At 44.6% G+C, this 20,000-nt stretch overlaps 2 long non-coding RNA genes across 5 annotated transcripts in view; one reads left to right on the top strand and one right to left on the bottom strand.

Moving 5' to 3' along the window:
* LOC149972554 (uncharacterized) overlaps nucleotides 1-20,000 on the bottom strand; it is a 365,695-nt gene that overhangs the window by 157,918 nt on the left and 187,777 nt on the right. The gene's annotated exons all lie outside the window — the stretch shown is intronic.
* Nucleotides 1-20,000, top strand: part of LOC110503110 (uncharacterized) — a 62,234-nt gene that overhangs the window by 35,158 nt on the left and 7,076 nt on the right. Inside the window, exon 2 of the long non-coding RNA XR_016491038.1 lies at nucleotides 13,870-13,974. This is a non-coding gene — a long non-coding RNA (uncharacterized LOC110503110). The remainder of the gene's footprint in view (nucleotides 1-13,869; nucleotides 13,975-20,000) is intronic.

Consider the following 20,000-nt stretch of genomic DNA (forward strand, 5'->3'; position numbering starts at 1 on the left):
TCAGCCCCAGTGGAGAGTTCCACCACTGCAGCGGGCACGCCCAGCCCCCAACAGCCCTCATTAAGAGGAGATGCCACACACCTGTGTGGAAAGGGCTGACAGGATGAATGGCATTTATGATTGGATTTTGTTCCACTCCCCCTATCCCCAAAGTTTAGAATGGTAAACGAATAGGGAATAAAACACAGATTATTTTCAACTGCAAGTACTGTTTCAAAGATTTACAGATTAAACACCACCAAATTGGTGCCGAAACCCAGGAAGGAAGGATTCCTTGAAGAAAACGACAAGAAAAATTGATAGTGAGGACTATTTTGTGAATGTGAAGTTAACCAGGAAAAAACATGGTCGGCCAACTTGCACGATTGAAACGGATTCAGGGAACGACAAGGACGGCTACGACAAGGTTTTTGAAAATAATTGATCAGGTACCGGGAGAAGAAAACACTGATGCCACGTGCACAACTAGAGTGAAATGCCTTTCTAGCAAGTTCTTTCCCAACAATGCAGGAATCAACATCAGTAGTACTATAAAAAAGTAACGTAGAACAAGGAAACACAAGTTCCAGGGTCAGTGCCAATACCATATTTACAATGTGCAGGGATACTGGAGCGATAGGCGTAGATGTGTATTGGGGTAAGGTGACTCGGCATCAGGATACAGGATAAAAAAGTAGCAGCAGCATACAGTGCATTCGAAAAGTATTCAGACCCCTTGACTTTTTCCACATTTTGTTAAGTTACAGCCTTATTCTAAAATTGATTAAATATATTTTTTTCACAATACCCTATGAATACCCAATGACAAAGCGAAAACAATTTTTTTGACATTTTAGAAAGGGACATGACAGTCCGCTTGGAGTTTGCCAAAAGGTTCCTAAATGACTCTCAGACCATGAGAAACAAGATTCTCTGGTCTGATGAAACCAAGATTGAACTATTTGGCCTGAATGCCAAGCGTCATGTCTGGAGGAAACCTGGCACCAGAGCCCGGACTTGAACGAGATTGAACAACTCTGGAGAGACCTGAAGATAGCTGTGCAGCGATGCTCCCCATCCAACCTGACAGAGCTTGAGAGGATCTGCAGTGAAGAATGGGAGAAATTCCCCAAATACATGTGTGCCAAGCTTGTGTACCCAAGAAAACCTGAGGCTGTAATTGCTGCCAAAGGTGCTTCAACAAAGTACTGAGTAAAGTGTCTAAATTCTTATATACATGTGATATTTCAGGGTTTTGATTTATATAAATGTGCAAACATTTCTAAAAACCTGTTTTTGTTTTGACATTATAATGTGTAGATTGATGAGGTTGAAAACAATTTTATCCATTTTAGAATAAGGCTGTAACATAACAAAATGTATCAACAGTCAAGGGGTCTGAATACTTTCCGATTGCACTGTATATGATGATTTTATGTGAGTGTGTGTGTATGAATGAGTCAGTTTGAATTTGTGGGCGTGTTGTGTGTGTGTGTGTGTGTGTGTGTGTGTGTGTGTGTGTGTGTGTGTGTGTGTGTGTGTGTGTGTGTGTGTGTGTGAGTGAACAGTGCAATGGTTTATATGGACAAAGTAAGTGTCGGAAAATCAAATAAATGTTTTCTCGTCATGCTTCGTAAACAACAGGTGTAGACTAACAGTGAAATGCCCTTCCCAACAGTGGTAATAGTAAGAAAATAGAGAAATAATATGAAAGTAATTAAAAAGTGATAATAAATACACAATGAGTAACGACAACAACATAGCTGAGGCAGTAGGAAGCTCTCTCATGCATTTATATGCAGATGGTACAATCTTATACTCAGCTGGTTTTGTGTTAAACACTCTATAAAAAAGTTTTCTTAGTGTCCAACAAGCTTTCACTGCCCTTAATTAACCTTGTTCTGATTAACCTCCAAAACAAAGGTGGCTTGTTAAGCAGAATGCCCCTCTCCCCACCAGTGTGATCACTACCTCTGGGGGTTTAGAGCTTGAGGTAGTCACCTCATACAAGTACTTGGGAGTATGGCACTGTCCTTCTCTCAGCACATATCAAAGCTGCAGACTAAAGTTAAATCTAGACTTGGTTTCCTCTATCGTAATCGTTCCTCTTTCACCTCAGCTGCCAAACTAACCCTGATTCAGATCACCATCCTACCCATGCTAGATTATCGAGACGTAATTTGTAGATTGGCTGGTAAGGGTGCTCTCGCGGGGCTGGATGTTCTTTACCATTCAGCCATCAGATTTGCTACCAAATGTCCCTTATAGGACACATCACTGCACTCTATACTCTTCTGTAAACTGGTCATCTCTGTATACCTGTCGCAAGACCCACTAGTTGTTGTATATTTATAAAACCTTCTTAGTGCTCACTCCCCCTTATCTGAGATACCTACTGCAGCCCTCATCCTCCACATACAACACTCGTTCTGCCAGTCACATTCTGTTAAAGGTCCCCAAAGCACACGCATCCCTGGGTCGCTCCTCTTTTCAGTTCGCTGCAGCTAACGACTGGAACAAGCTGCAACAAACACTCGAACTGGACAGTTTTATCTCCATCTCTTCATTCAAAGACTCAATGATGGACACTTACTGACAGCTGTGGCTGCTTCAGGTGATGTATTGTTGTCTCTTCCTTCTTGCCCTTTGTGCTGTTGTCTGTGCCTAATAACGTTTGTACCATGTTTTGTGCTGCTACCATGTTGTTCTGTTGCCATGTTGTGTTGCTACAATGTTGTCATGTTGTGTTGCTACAATGCTGTGTTATGTGTTGCTGCCATGCTATGTTGTTGTCTTAGGTCTCTCTTTATGTAGTGTTGTGATGTTTCTTGTCGTGATGTATGTTTTATCCTATATTTGAATTTTATTTTTTATTTGAAATCCCAGCCCCTTTTGGTAGGCCGTCATTATAAATAAGAATTTGTTCTTAACTGACTTGCCTAGTTAAAAAGGTTAAATAAAATAAAATAAAAAATACTGCAGAGGATAAGTTCATTAGAGTTAACAGCCTCAGAACTTGCAGCCCAAATAAATGCTTCACAGAGTTCAAGTAACAGCGCTTAGTGGGACTATCATTTGTTTTTCAACAGGACAATGATCCAACACACCTCCAGGCTGTGTAAGGGCTATTTGATCAAGAAAGAGAGTGATGGAGTTCTGCATCAGATGACCTGGCCTCCACAATCACCCGACCTCAACCCAATTTGGGGTGAGTTGGTCCACAAAGTGAAGGAAAAGCAGCCAACAAGTGCTCAGCATATGTGGGTACTACTTCAAGACTGTTGGAAAACCTTTCCATGCGATGCTGGTTGAGAGAATGCCAAGAGTGTGCATAGCTGTCATCAAGGCAAAGAGTGGCTACTTTGAAGATTTGATTCTGATTTGTTTAACACTTTTTTGGTTACCACCTGATTTCATGTGTTATTTCATAGTTTTGATGTCTTCATTATTCGTCTACAATGTAAAACCTAATACAAATAAAGAATAACCCTTGAATGAATAGGTTTGTCCAAACTTTTGACTGGTACTGGACATGTTATTAAGGTGCAAGTATTCCATATTGTTCAGGAGTTGAAAGCTCCCCCCACCAGAGTCAGCACTGGGTTAGGCCACAGACGCATCCTGGAAGTGGTATGCTGTGATGCATGAGGCGCTGGGTGGCTGCCACTCCATCACCCCACCGTTCATCATCCCCTAATCATCCCTAGGTGCAGATGTGGGCTCCTATCCCCTTCATAAGGGTCCAAATGTGGACACTGGAGAAGGAGTGGGAGAAGGCGGTGATTGCCAGGGAGGTATGCCCAATGGACATTTTAGAGGTCATGATTAAGGAGTAGTTTTATATATTTTGTATGTATTTTATTTATAGCTATTATTTATTAATTTTGTACTGATTTTAGTGAAGTCTTCATTGAAAAGTGTTTCTTGTTTGAAAAAAATAAATACAAATTGATATCGGGTACATCGACTGTTGGTGTGTTTTACTTTCAAAATTTCAACATTAAAAAATACACTCACACATCTGAGCATCATCTTGTTGCAGGTGCATGGTAACAATTAGATAACATGAAAGAAAAAATAAACCTGCACACTGCTTTTGCTATATACATTTTTTCAGTGTACGTGTCAGAGCTTTTTGCTCTACTCAACAAAATAAACTATCTTTGGTACAATGATTGTTTTGATTTCTATAGCTCTTTTCATAACAATCTCAAAGTGCATCAAAAGCAAACTAAACGAAAAGAGGCCAGGTCTTCGAGTGCATCCTGCAAAGATTGAGAGGGACGCTTCATGGCTTGATCAGAGAAAGGTGGTCAGGGAGATGGTTGATGAAGATGGAGTCTGGTGATGATCTTGTTGAGGGCTAATCTGGGAACCAGCCTGAGTCTTGTAGCCACTGGACTTCTCCTTCGCAATGTGTGGAACCCTCTTGGATGATGCCTCGGCAGCTCTGGGTGCCAGAAAGCTCACTATACACAGTTCAGAGTAGTAGCTAGCCAGTAGTCCTCATTGTCAGCCCTCTGCCTCAGCACTGTATTCCGCTACTGCATCTGCCATTCCTCTCAAACCTCAGGTGACTCTTCAATTGATAATTGCTTAGGCCTATGGTTAACTCAAGTTTTCTCCAAATACTTTGTTCCAAATGCTACCTACTTATCTAGCTAACGTTATCCCGAAACAACAACACTCCGGCTCTCCACTGTAGTGAAAGGTCACTGGTTGGGGCTACATATGATCATTTTCGGTTCATACGCGAAGCGTTCAAAACAACAGGGAACTAGGAAAAAACATTTGAACGCCCAGAAATACTGGCCTAATAGGTATACATGGACAGGACCAAGTTCATCGGGCCGGAGTATTGTTGAATCTATTTCAGCACCCCGGTAGTGGAGAGCGCCACCACTGCAGCGGCTACAAAAATGTTTGGCAGGGTGATTGACATTTATTATTGGATTTTGTTCCACTTCCCCTTTCCCCGAAGTTTAGAATTGTGAACCAATAGGGGATAGAACTCAGATGCTTTCAACTGCAAGTACTGTTCAAAAGTGTGTGCGTGTGTGTGTGTGTGTGTGTGGTCGTGTTTAACTATTCTTGCGGGGACCAGAAGTCCCCAGAAGAATAATAATCAAAAAAAATTTGACCAACTTGGGACATTTTGTTTGTCCGCATTAGGTCAAATGCTATTTCTAGGGTGTTTAGGGTTAAGGTTGGAATTAGTGTTATGTTTAAAGGTTAGAATTAATGTTAGAATTAGTGTCAGGGTTAGGAGCTAGGGTTAGGTTTAGGTTTATGGTTATGGTCAAGGTTAGGTTTTTGAGTTAAGGTTAGGGTTAGGGTAAGAGTACGGGTTAGGTATAGGGTTAGGGTTTATGGAAAATAGGATTTTGAATTTAACTGAATTTTGTTTAGCTGCACAAGACTGTGTGTGTGTGTGTGTGTGTGTGTGTGTGTGTGTGTGTGTGTGTGTGTGTGTGTGGGTGTGGGTGTGTGTGTGTGTAGGCAGGCACCTGAGCCATAGGGCAGACTGAGCATCTACCACTGATGCTCACTGATTATCTTCTCATTTTAGCAGATAATTGTTAGTTTTTTTAGCTAGTAATATGTCAATATTTAGAAATAATCTATGACCAAATAATATAGCACAGTTTTGGATTTCACCCACGTCCAAAAAGCTAATTGTTTAGACCATTTGAAAAAAGCAAAAATGTTTCATATGGTGAACCTGGCAAATGAAAACCCCAATCAGCAGTTCAATGTCCAATCAGCAAGATGTGAGTTGTGTCCACTCAGGTAGCCTTCACAACTCTGCAGGTAAACCAACATTTTCTACAGCGCATTCGGTAACAATGACCCAGCAAATTACATTGGTTATCACCCAACTAATAAAGCCTATAATTTGACATTGCGGAAGGCGTTTTACAAGCTTTTGAATGCTGAAGGTGCCGCACAGATATGTATGTGTATATTAGATTAGGGATTGGCTCATGATGGCACGAGCAGCTGCGCTCTGTTTGCACATGTTACCTGACTGACTGTCATACATATTTACATGCTTAGTTCAATAGACCACTGACAGAGTCGACGCATCAATTCAGTCACAACAGATTAGAGGTATTTTCGGACGGGGGAAATAAAGTTATATCAAACGATAGTGAACCGGCAGTTTGTGACGTTTTAATCCATTTCAAGATCGATTCATGCTACATTTGGATCTGTTTGGGCTCCTGCGGACTGATACATTCATATCTTAATCATCTGAAAGGGGGACCGATGCATTTCGGTGAATCAGTACATCTCTACAACACCCACACATTTGTTTTCAACTAAATCATTTGGTGGTGTCAGCAAACTTATTTTCCATGGGTCACAAAGTTAACAAGTTTGCTAACCACTTTTTGCAATGATATGGCCAGTATTTGTTTTGTACTACAGTACAGATACTGAGTGTGAACCTCCCTAGTGAATAAATCGGTGCATCTCCACTCTCTAAAGAAACACTGTTTCTTCTACCCACTATACATACCCTGGGTAGCCACTCGCTGTTATTAATATGAAATATTTAATATCTATGAATATTTCATCATGTTGGAAAAAACAGCTACATTTGTATCATTTATCAGGCAGAACAAAAGCAGCACCCAGTTTAATGCAAGGTAAAAAGTCTGGCGTGTGCGTGCATGTATGTGCGTGTGCCTGCCTTCGCATGCCCGGATGTGCGTGCGTGCAAGTGTGTGACGGTTCAGTCAGGAGTTGCTCTCTTGAAGTGTTCTTGAAACAGAATCTTGTTATAGTTAATAGTTATTTAACCAATTAAAGAGTAATCTTTACTGGTTTGCGGCAATTATCATGTACAGTGCCTTGTGAAAGTATTCACCCCCCTTGGCATTTTTCCTATTTTGTTGCATTACAACCTGTCATTTAAATGGATTTTTATTTGGATTTCATGAAAAGTATGGTCACACCAGATACTAACAGGTTTTCTGATCCACACACCTACTTTTTATTGTAAGGTATCTGTGACCAACAGATGCATATCTGTATTCCCAGCAGTGTCGAAGCGTCCTTCAGGGCATTGTCTGCATATATGCCCCTTTTATTTATCCTACGGTTCTGACTTGGTGTGCAGGGAGAAAACTGTAAGAACGTCCCATGTTCTGAATTCTGTACATTTCAAAAGTTATGAACAAATAGTTATATTTACTATGTGTGTCCTAGCTCGCTCATTAATGTCTTAATGGAAATTATGGATTTGTCACGTTCTGACTATAGTTCTTGTGTGTTTTCCTTGTTTTAGTGTTGGTCAGGACGTGAGCTGGGTGGGCATTCTATGTTGTATGTCTAGTTTGTCTAGTTCTATGTTTGGCCTGATATGGTTCTCAATCAGAGGCAGGTGTTAGTCATTGTCTCTGATTGGGAACCATATTTAGGTAGCCTGTTTTGTGTTGGGTTTTGTGGGTGGTTGTTTCCTGTCTTTGAGTTCTCTGCACCAGATAGGACTGTTTCGGTTTTGCCACATTTGTTATTTTGTATTTGTGTTCTTGTTTAGTTTTTCTTATTAAAAAACATGAACTCTAACCACACTGCATTTTGGTCCTCCTCTCCTTCGACGGAAGAAAGCCGTCACAGGATTGCCTCTTATCCACTCATCGTTCCCTTATACCAGGGGTGTCAAAGTCAAATGGACGGAGGGCCAAATAAAAAAATCAGCTACAAGACGAGGGCCGGACTGTTCGAATGTTCATTGAAAAATGTTTAAATGACGCATATAGTCTAGTGAACCTAATTGAACCTACTGAAAACCTAACAAATATATTACAATATGATCAGATAAATAAAGCAATATTTTCTTATGGCTCTGTCAGTAATCTTTAATTTTCAACAGACACAAAAGACAAATTTCCTTTATATAAATATCCCCATAACATGAACATTAAATGAAAGAAACCGGTATTCAAGGCACCATCAGTAGACTATATTTTCTATTTTAGCAAAAGTGGGCTAAATTTACTTCAAAGAAAAAACAATAATAGCAATTTTCTATCATCCACTCAACTGAAATATTTTTAAAATATAATTGGATTGAAATACAAAAAAATAAAGTGCAAAAATCTATTAATCAAAAACAACACTTTGTTTAAGGAGAAGTAACATGCAGTGAAAACAAATATTAAATTTTAACTTTTAAACTTGAACTGAGTAAAAACTCTAAATATGTGATTGCACAGTAATGTTCACTTGTTTGAGGTTGAGGGTGATACTTGGTGGTGTCCCATCTTTTCCACAAGTTCATCAATGTTCGGGGTAAGGCTCTGAGCTGAAGAAATCCTCAGAATTGAGTGGAGGTGTTCAGCAGTAAGTCGACTTCTGTGTGATGTTTTGTTCAGGTTCATCAAAGAAAACAGTTGTTCACACAGGTATGTGCTGCCAAACATAGACAACGTTTGAGCAGCCTGGATGCGCAGCTGGGGCATTGTGCCGGGGAGGAAACGGGCGAACTCCGCAGCACCCACTGCCGCATATTTTGCCCTCAGTGCATCATTGCATTGGAGGTCAATCAACTCCATTTGGAGGTTTGGTGGTGAGCTTTCCACGTCAACAGCAAATGGGTTACCGAGCAGTTCCAACCTGCTTTTTTGTGCTTCAAAGTCAGCAAATCGGCGTCGAAAGTCAGCGGCAAGCATACCTATTTTATCAGCCAACTGTGTGCTCGGGAACGCACTGGTAGAGAGCTTCTCTTTCATGGTCTGGCAGCTGGGAAAGTGGCTCAAATTTTCTTTCCGCATCTGCGTCTCCCACAGAGTCAGTTTGGTTTTAAATGCCTTCACTGTACTGTACATATCAGAGATGACACGATCCCGACCCTGCAGCTGCAAGTTTATTGCATTCAGATGACTCGTAATGTCACACAGAAAAGCCATTTCACACAGAAACATTTCGTCTCGGAGTTGTGTTGTGTCTTTCCCTTTGCTGTCCAAGAACAGACAAATCTCCTCACGAAGCTCGAAACATCTTTGAAGCACCTTTCCCTGGCTTAGCCATCGCACCTCTGTGTGATAAGGCAAATCACCATGCTCCGTTTCTAACTCCGTCAGAAATGCCTTGAACTGGCGGTGATTCAAACCTTTGGCCCTGATAAAGTTAACTGTGCGCGTGATGATGCTCATTACATGCTCCATTTTCAAGGCTTTACCGCACAACGCTTCCTGGTGTATGATACAATGATAAGCTGTCAGCTCACCTGTCGCGTTTTCCTCTTGCATCTTTTCCCGTATCTTCGCCACCAGTCCGCTCCTGTGTCCACACATCGCAGGTGCTCCGTCGGTTGTCAAACCCACGAGTTTTTCCCAAGGCAGCTCCATCTCATTTACACATCTTGACACCTCTTCATACAAATCATGCCCCGTAGTTGTGCCATGCATAGGACGTAAAGCCAAAAACTCCTCTGTCACGCTTAGGTTGGAGTCCACTCCGCGGATGAAAATTGACAACTGGGCAATGTCAGAAATGTCGGTGCTCTCATCCACAGCCAAGGAATATGCAATAAAATCTTTTCCCTTTTTCACAAGCTGCTCTTTTAGATTGATGGACAACTGGTCTACTCTCTCGGCAATGGTGTTTCTGCTCAGACTCACATTTAAAAAGAGTTGCCTTTTTTCTGGGCAAACTTCGTCACAAACTTTAATCATGCAGTTTTTGATGAAATCCCCCTCCGTAAATGGCCGGGCTGATTTAGCGATCTCTTCTGCCAAAATAAAACTGGCCTTGACAGCAGCCTGGCCTTGTGATTTGGCTTTTTTGAACAGAGCCTGTCGAGATTTGAGGCCTCGTTTTAATTCCTCTGCCTTTTGTAGCCTTTGTTCCATGTCCATATTCTTGTTTTTGTCCGCGTGTTTCGTTTCATAATGTCGTCTCAGATTATACTCTTTCAGTACCGCCACACTTTCTCCACACAGAAGACACACAGGTTTTCCAGCTACCTTCGTGAACATATACTCCGACTCCCACCTTGTTTGAAACCCCCGGTTCTCAGTATCCACCTTCCGTTTTGCCATTTTTGATGGGTATCTGAAAGTTAATTTTACTGTGATGCTGACGACTGCTGTGCCAATAAATATTGAAATGAAGCAGCCTACTGCTCGGTGCGTCACCTTTGCATTGTGGGAAATGTAGTATTGGTGCGTGTAAAAGATCTGCGGGCTGCCGGCTTGCTGCGGGCCGGTTCTAATAATAAATCAAGATCATCCCAGGGGCCGTAAAAAACCTTCTTGCGGGCCGGATGTGGCCCGCGGGCCTTGACTCTGACATATGTGCCTTATACCATAGTTTGTACAAACTGTCAGTAGAAACCACATTTGTTTAAGCGGTTCAGCCATATCAGCAAGGTTTTTTAAAAAAGCCAGAAAATGAGACTGAATGAACTGTTTTGCTGCCAGACAAGGCTCTGCTGATAGCCAGGTGTAGCGGTGGTAAGGATTCACTCCATGGTGCTGAAAAGAAAGCTGTGCTGTTGGGGAAACTTTATGTAGGACCTAAGAGGTTGTCGGCACCGTTTGTCACCATTATAGTGCAATTCATGTATTTTGTGTTGTGTTGCGTTGTGTAGTGCCTTTGCTAGCATTCATCCAAAGATACACTACCGGTCAAAAGTTTTAAAACACCTACTTATTCAAGGGTTTTTCTTTATTTTTACTATTTTCTACAATGTAGAATAATAGTGAAGACATCACTGCTATGAAATAACATGTATGGAATCATGTAGTAACCAAAAAAAGTGTTAATCAAATCAAAGTATATTTTATATTTATGATTCTTCAAAGTAGCCACCCTTTGCCTTCATGACAGCTTTGCACACTCTTGGCATTATCTAAACCAGCTTTATGAGGTAGTCACCTGTAATGCATTTCAATTAACAGGTGTGCCTTCTTAATAGTTAATTTGTGGAATTTATTTCCTTTTTAATGCATTAGAGCTAATCAGTTAAGTTGTGACAAGGTCGTTGGAGGCAACTCCACTCGGTCTCTCTTTCCCTCCCTCCTCTTTCTCTCTCTCTCTCTCTCTCTCTCTCTCTCTCCTCTCTCTCTCTCTCTCTCTCTCATATTCAGATTCAGATAAGCTTTATTAGCATGAATGACAAAACCACTGTTGCTAAAGTGAAGTGAGATAAAGATGGTAATGATAATCTCTTTCTATCCCTCTCTCCCTCTCTCTCTCTCACACACTGTCTGTCTCTCTCAACTTCCCCCAGTCTCTCTCTCTCTCTCCAGCGTCTTTCACTTCAATTCGATTTAAGGGCTTTATTGGCATGGGAAACATATGTTTACTCTGCCAAAGCAAGTGAAATAGATAATAAGCAAAAGATAATTAAACAATAAAAACATGTACAGTAAACATTACACTCACAAAAGTTTCAAAAGAATAAAGACATTTCAAATGTCATATGTGCAAATAGTTAAAGTACAAAGGGAAAATAAATAAACATAAATATGGGTTGTATTTACAAAAATGTTTGTTTTTCACAGGTTGCTCTTTTCTTGTGGCAACAGGTCACAAATATTGCTGCTGTACTGGCACACTGTGGTATTTCACCCAGTAGATATGGGAGTTTATCAAAATTTAGTTTGTTTTCAAATTATTTTTCGAATTTCTAGCAAAATATAGAATGTTCCTGTTTTGATTAATTTAATAGAGTGTTTTAGGTCTGCTCTATACCAAATTAGCTTACCCCCTGAGTACCTTCCCTGTTTCACACCTGGTAGTTTGGTGGATGGGAATACCAGCTCTCTGTAACCTACCAGCTCTCTGTAACCAGTGGGTCCATCTCCTCTTGTAGGATGACAATATCTGTATTTCTGATTTCTTTGGTGAAGTCCAGGTTCCGGCTCTTTAGGCCAAAGTCAGATGACCTCAGGCCTTGGATTTTCCAGGGTGAGATAGTGAAGGCTTTGTGTTCCATAAAGTGTCCAATGTTGTTAGTCATGTTTTTTGGCTTCAGACCAGTAAGTGTGAGCAGAGCCTGCTGAGCATCTGGTACTGTACATACCATTGGCTCGCTCTCAATTCAATTCAAGGGCTTTATTTGCATGGGAAACATATGTTTACATTGCCAAAGCAAGTGAAATGGATAAACAAAAGTGAAATAAACAATAAAAAATGAACAGTCAGAATTACACACAAAACAGTTCCAAAATAAAAAATACATTTCATGTCATTATGTATATTTACAGTGTTGCAATTATGTGCTAATAGTTAAAGTACAGAAGGGAAAATAAAAAACATAAACATATCTCTCTCACTCTCTCTCACACACACACTTTCTTTGTCTTTCCCATCCTGTCTCTCTCAACTCCCCCCGGTCTCTCTCTTTTTCTCCCCCCCTCTCTCTCCCCATCTCCCCGCTCCCCCCGGTCTCTCTCTTTTTCTCTCCCCCTCTCTCTCCCCATCTCCCCGCTCCCCCCGGTCTCTCTTTTTCTCTCCCCCTCTCTCTCCCCATCTCCCCGCTCCCCCCGGTCTCTCTCTTTTTCTCCCCCCCTCTCTCTCCCCATCTCCCCGCTCCCCCCGGTCTCTCTCTTTTTCTCCCCCCCTCTCTCTCCCCATCTCCCCGCTCCCCCCGGTCTCTCTCTTTTTCTCCCCCCCTCTCTCTCCCCATCTCCCCGCTCCCCCCGGTCTCTCTCTTTTTCTCTCCCCCTCTCTCTCCCCGCTCCCCCCGGTCTCTCTCTTTTTCTCTCCCCCTCTATCTCCCCGCTCCCCCCGGTCTCTCTTTTTCTCTCCCCCATCTCTCTCTCTCTCTCTCTCGCTCTCTCTCGCTCTCTCTCTTTTTCTCCCCCCCTCTCTCTCCCCATCTCCCCGCTCCCCCCGGTCTCTCTCTTTTTCTCTCCCCCTCTATCTCCCCGCTCCCCCCGGTCTCTCTTTTTCTCTCCCCCATCTCTCTCTCTCTCTCTCGCTCTCTCTCTCTCTCTCTCGCTCTCTCTCTTTTTCTCTCCCCCATATCTCTCTCTCTCTCTCTCTCGCTCTCTCTCTTTTTCTCTCCCCCATATCTCTCTCTCTCTCTCTCGCTCTCTTTCTCTCTCTCGCTCTCTCTTTCTCTCTCTCTCTCTCTCTCTCTCTCTCTCTCTCATATTCTGATTCAGATAAGCTTTATTAGCATGAATGACAAAGCCACTGTTGCTAAAGTGAAGTGAGATAACGATGGTAATGATCATGTCTTTCTTTCCCTCTCTCTCTCCCCATCTCTCTCTCCCCATCTCCCCGCCCCCCCCCCCTCTCTCTTCCCATCTCCCCACTCCCCCATCTCTCTCTCTCTCTGCCCCCCCCCCCCCCCTCTCCCACTATCATTTAATTAATCTCATCACCGATTGCCTTCATAAACGAGTCAGTCTACTCAGACAAACCTCCATGCAACATGTTATACCCACAGTGGGAGTGGAGATATTTGGGCAGATTATGATGTTCTATCAGTCGTGATGTCATCTTAATTAATGTGGAGATGAAATTATCATGTTTAATTTGCAGGTTGGTTGGATCTAACCTGTCAATCAATAATAAATGAAAGTTTTTTAACTACAGAATATGAGAGATGCTTTGATTGGCATATGTTCGCTCAGGAGTTTAATGATGCTTGTCATTGTTTTCAACTTTACCCTACTTCACCTCTCTCATACGTCTTTCCATCAATACAGACTGTACCTTGTCATTGCTGCAAAAAAAGATAATTTTAATAAAATAGATCCTCTGTCACTTTCTGGTGGATTTTCAGAGCTGACAAGTCTCCTAGATTTGTTTTAGAGTATTCAGATTTGGTGTATTCTGACTGTGCACTGTATGCACTGTATCCTAACAAGGTGATACATTGGTTTAAGTGTGTATGTTTATTCTATGTGTGCATGTCTTCAGATGAAGTCGGCAGGGGTGGTGGAAGGAGGACTGTTCACAGAGAGTTACTGCAACATCTGTAACGCCCAGCTCATCTCCGAGTCGCAACGCACAGCACACTATGAGGTGAGTCTACATCACACACATGTACACACACACACATACACACACACACACACACACACACACACACACGCTCATACATATGCACGCACCACCAAACGTAAAGAGATAGAGGGGAAGAGGCCTGAGATAGAGGAGGAGGACAGAGGGTATGGGTGTGGGGTAATCAGGAGGGGGGGGGGGGGCGTGGTCCAGGGAGTTACCATGAGAGGGAGTGAGAGATAATGTAATACTCTTTTCGGCTCATCAAATGGCGGGAAACTGTAGTATGAAGTTTTAGTCATTAGTATACAAGACAGATTTCGACACGGCCGTAGTGCCAGATGGATGGATGGATGGATGGATGAATAACGGAGTGCTGTGAGTGGGTGATAACATGCCTGTGTCCAGTCCAGTCTTGCTGCTCCACTGCCCTCGTTAGATCTTTCCCCTGGGAGTCAAATACCATCTTCTCCCTGCCTGCCTGCCTGCCTGCCTGCCTGCCTGCCTGCCTGCCTGCCTGCCTGCCTGCCTGCCTGCCTGCCTGCCTGCCTGCCTGCCTGCCTGCCTGCCTGCCTCGCTACCTCCCTGCCTCCCTGTCTCCCTGCCTCCCTCCCAGCTCCTCTGTCCGTCACATCACTTTAGTGCACTTTCAGATCGCCGTGAGTGTGTGTGTTTGTCCCTAGTACCTCTCAGACTAAGCCCCAGCATTACCTCTTTTATTTCCCGTTCTTCTCATTCTCCCTCCCACCCTCTGCTCTTTCTCTCCCTCTTTTTCTTCTCCGTGATCGTTGAACACACACTCACTTTACACACACTCGCTGTACACACACTCGCTGTACACACACTCACTGCACATACACTCACTGCACACACACTCACTGCACACACACTCACTGTACACACACTCACTGCACACACACTCACTGTACACACACTCACTGCACACACACTCACTGTACACACACACTCACTGTACACACTCGCTGTACACACACACTTACTGCACACACACTCACTGCACACACACTCACTGTACATACACTCACTGCACACACACTCACTGCACACACACTCACTGTACACACACTCACTACACACACACTCACTGCACACACACTCACTGCACACACACACACACACTCACTGCACACACACACACACACACACACACACACACACACTCACTCACTGCACACACACACACTCACTGTACACACACTCGCTGTACACACACACACTCACTGCACACACACTCGGGGTACATACACTCACTGCACACACACTCACTGTACACACACTCACTGCACACAAACTCACTGTACACGCACACACTCACTGCACACACACTCACTGCACACACACACTCACTGCACACACACTCACTGTACACACACTCGCTGTACACACACACACACTCACTGCACACACACTCGGGGTACACACACTGCACACACACTCACTGTACACACACTCACTGCACACAAACTCACTGTACACACACTCACTCCACACACACTCACTGCACACACACTCACTGCACACACACTCACTGTACACACACTCACTGCACACACACTCACTGCACACACACACACAAGCTCACTGCACACACACTCACTGTCCACACACTCACTGTACACACATTCACTGTACACACACACTCACTGCACACACACTCACTGTACACACACTCACTGCACACACACTCACTTTTCACACACTCGCTGTACACACACTCACTGCATACACTCACTGTACACACACTCACTGTACACACACTCACTGCACACACACACACACACTGTACACACTCGCTGTACACACACACACTCACTGCACACACACTCACTGCACACACACTCACTATACACACTCTCATTGTACACACACTCACTGCACACCCACTCACTGCACACACAGTCACTGCACACACACTCACTGTACACACACTCACTGCACACACACTCACTGTACACACAGTCACTGCACACCCACTCACTGCACACACAGTCACTGCACACACACTCACTGTACACACACTCACTGCACACACACTCACTGTACACACACTCACTGCATACACTCACTGTACACACACTCACTGCACACACACTCACTGCACACACACTCACTGTACACACACTCACTGCACACACACTCACTGCACACACACTCACTGTACACACACTCACTACACACACACACTCACTGCACACACACTCACTGTAAACACACTCGCTGTTCACACACACACTCACTGCACACACACTCGGGGTACACACACTCACTGCACACACACTCACTGTACACACACTCACTGCACACAAACTCACTGTACACACACACACTCACTGCACACACACTCAGTGTACACAAACACTCAATGCACACACACTCACTGTACACACACACACTCACTGTACACACTCGCTGTACACACACTTACTGCACACACACTCACTGCACACACACTCACTGTACACACACTCACTGCACACACACTCACTGCACACACACACACAAACACACACACACACACTCACTGCACACACACTCACTGTACACACACTCGCTGTTCACACACACACTCACTGCACACACACTCGGGGTACACACACTCACTGCACACACACTCACTGCACACACATTCACTGCACACACACACACACACACACACTCACTGCACACACACTCGCTGTACACACACTCGCTGTACACACACACACTCACTGCACACACACTCTCGGGGTACACACATTCACTGCACACACACTCACTGTACACACACTCACTGCACACAAACTTACTGTACACGCACACTCACTGCACACACACTCACTGTACACACACTCACTGTACACACACTCACTGCACACACACACTCACTGTACACACACTTGCTGTACACACACACACTCACTGCACACACACTCGGGGTACACACACTCACTGCACACACACTCACTGTACACACACTCACTGCACATAAACTCACTGTACACACACTCACTCCACAGACACTCACTGCACACAAACTCACTGCACACACACTCACTGTACACACACTCACTGCACACACACTCACTGCACACACACTCACTGTCCACACACTCACTGTACACACATTCACTGTACACACACACTCACTGCACACACACTCACTGTACACATACTCACTGCACACACACTCGCTGTACTCACACTCACTGGATACACTCACTGTACACACACTCACTGCACACACACACACACTGTACACACTCGCTGTACACACACACTCACTGCACACACACTCACTGCACACACACTCACTATACACACTCCCATTGTACACACACTCACTGCACACACACACACACACACACACACACATACACTCACTGTACACACACTCACTGCGCACACACTCACTGCACACACACACACACACACTCACTGCACACACACTCACTGCATACACTCACTGCACACACACGCACTGTACACACACTCACTGCACACACACACACACACACTGTACACACTCGCTGTACACACACACACTCACTGCACACACACTCACTATACACACAGTCACTGCACACACACTCACTGTACACACACTCACCGCACACACACTCACTGTACACACACACACACACCCACTCACTGCACACACAGTCACTGCACACACACTCACTGTACACACACTCACTGCACACACACTCACTGTACACACACTCACTGCACACACACTCACTGTACACACACACTCACTGTACACACTCACTGCACACACAGTCACTGTACACACACTCACTGCACATACACTCACTGCACACACACTCACTGCACACACACTCACTGCACACACACTCACTGTACACACACTCACTGCACACACACTCACTGCACACACACTCACTGTACACACACTCACTACACACACACTCACTGCACAGACACTCACTGCACACACACACACACTCACTGCACACACACTCACTGTAAACACACTCGCTGTTCACACACACACTCACTGCACACACACTCGGGGTACACACACTCACTGCACACACACTCACTGTACACACACTCACTGCACACAAACTCACTGTACACACACACACTCACTGCACACACACTCAGTGTACACACACACACTCACTGCACACACACTCACTGTACACACACACACTCACTGTACACACTCGCTGTACACACTTACTGCACACACACTCACTGCACACACACTCACTGTACACACACTCACTGCACACACACTCACTGCACACACACACACACTCACTGCACACACACTCACTGTCCACACACTCACTGCACACACACTCACTGCACACACACGCACTCACTGCACACACACTCACTGCACACACACTCACTGTACACATACTCACTGCACACACACTCGCTGTACTCACACTCACTGGATACACTCACTGTACACACACTCACTGCACACACACACACACACTGTACACACTCGCTGTACACACACATTCACTGCACACACACTCACTGCACACACACTCACTATACACACTCCCATTGTACACACACTCACTGCACACACACACACACACACACACACACACACACACACACACACACACACACACACACACACACTCACTGCACACACACTCAATGCATACACTCACTGCACACACACTCACTGTACACACACTCACTGCACACACACACACACACTGTACACACTCGCTGTACACACACACACTCACTGCACACACACTCACTGCACACACACTCACTGTACACACACTCACTGCACACACACTCACTGCACACACACACACACACACACACTCACTGCACACACACTCAATGCATACACTCACTGCACACACACTCACTGTACACACACTCACTGCACACACACACACACACACACACACTGTACACACTCGCTGTACACACACACACTCACTGCACACACACTCACTGCACACACACTCACTATACACACAGTCACTGCACACACACTCACTGTACACACACTCACTGCACACACACTCACTGTACACACACACACACACACACACCCACTCACTGCACACACGGTCACTGCACACACACTCACTGTACACCCACTCACTGCACACACACTCACTGTACACACACTCACTGCACACACAGTCACTGTACACACACTCACTGCATACACTCACTGCACACACACTCACTGTACACACACTCACTGCACACACACTCACTGCACACACACTCACTGTACACACACTCACCGCACACACACTCACTGCACAGACACTCACTGCACACACACACACACACTCACTGCACACACACTCACTGTAAACACACTCGCTGTTCACACACACACTCACTGCACACACACTCGGGGTACACACACTCACTGCACACACACTCACTGTACACACACTCACTGCACACAAACTCACTGTACACACACACTCACTGCACACACACTCAGTGTACACACACACACACTCACTGCACACACACTCACTGTACACACACACACTCACTGTACACACTCGCTGTACACACACTTACTGCACACACACTCACTGCACACACACTCACTGTACACACACTCACTGCACACACACTCACTGCACACACACACACAAACACACACACACACTCACTGCACACACACTCACTGTACACACACTCGCTGTTCACACACACACTCACTGCACACACACTCGGGGTACACACACTCACTGCACACACACTCACTGCACACACACTCACTGCACACACACACACACACTCACTGCACACACACTCGCTGTACACACACTCGCTGTACACAGACACACTCACTGCACACACACTCGGGGTACACACATTCACTGCACACACACTCACTGTACACACACTCACTGCACACAAACTTACTGTACACACACACTCACTGCACACACACTCACTGTACACACACTCACTGTACACACACTCACTGCACACACAAACTCACTGTACACACACTCGCTGTACACACACACACTCACTGCACACACACTCGGGGTACACACACT

This window comes from Oncorhynchus mykiss, chromosome 23 (assembly GCF_057628025.1).
Source record: "Oncorhynchus mykiss isolate SJ-2025 chromosome 23, ASM5762802v1, whole genome shotgun sequence".
Lineage (NCBI taxonomy): Eukaryota > Metazoa > Chordata > Actinopteri > Salmoniformes > Salmonidae > Oncorhynchus > Oncorhynchus mykiss.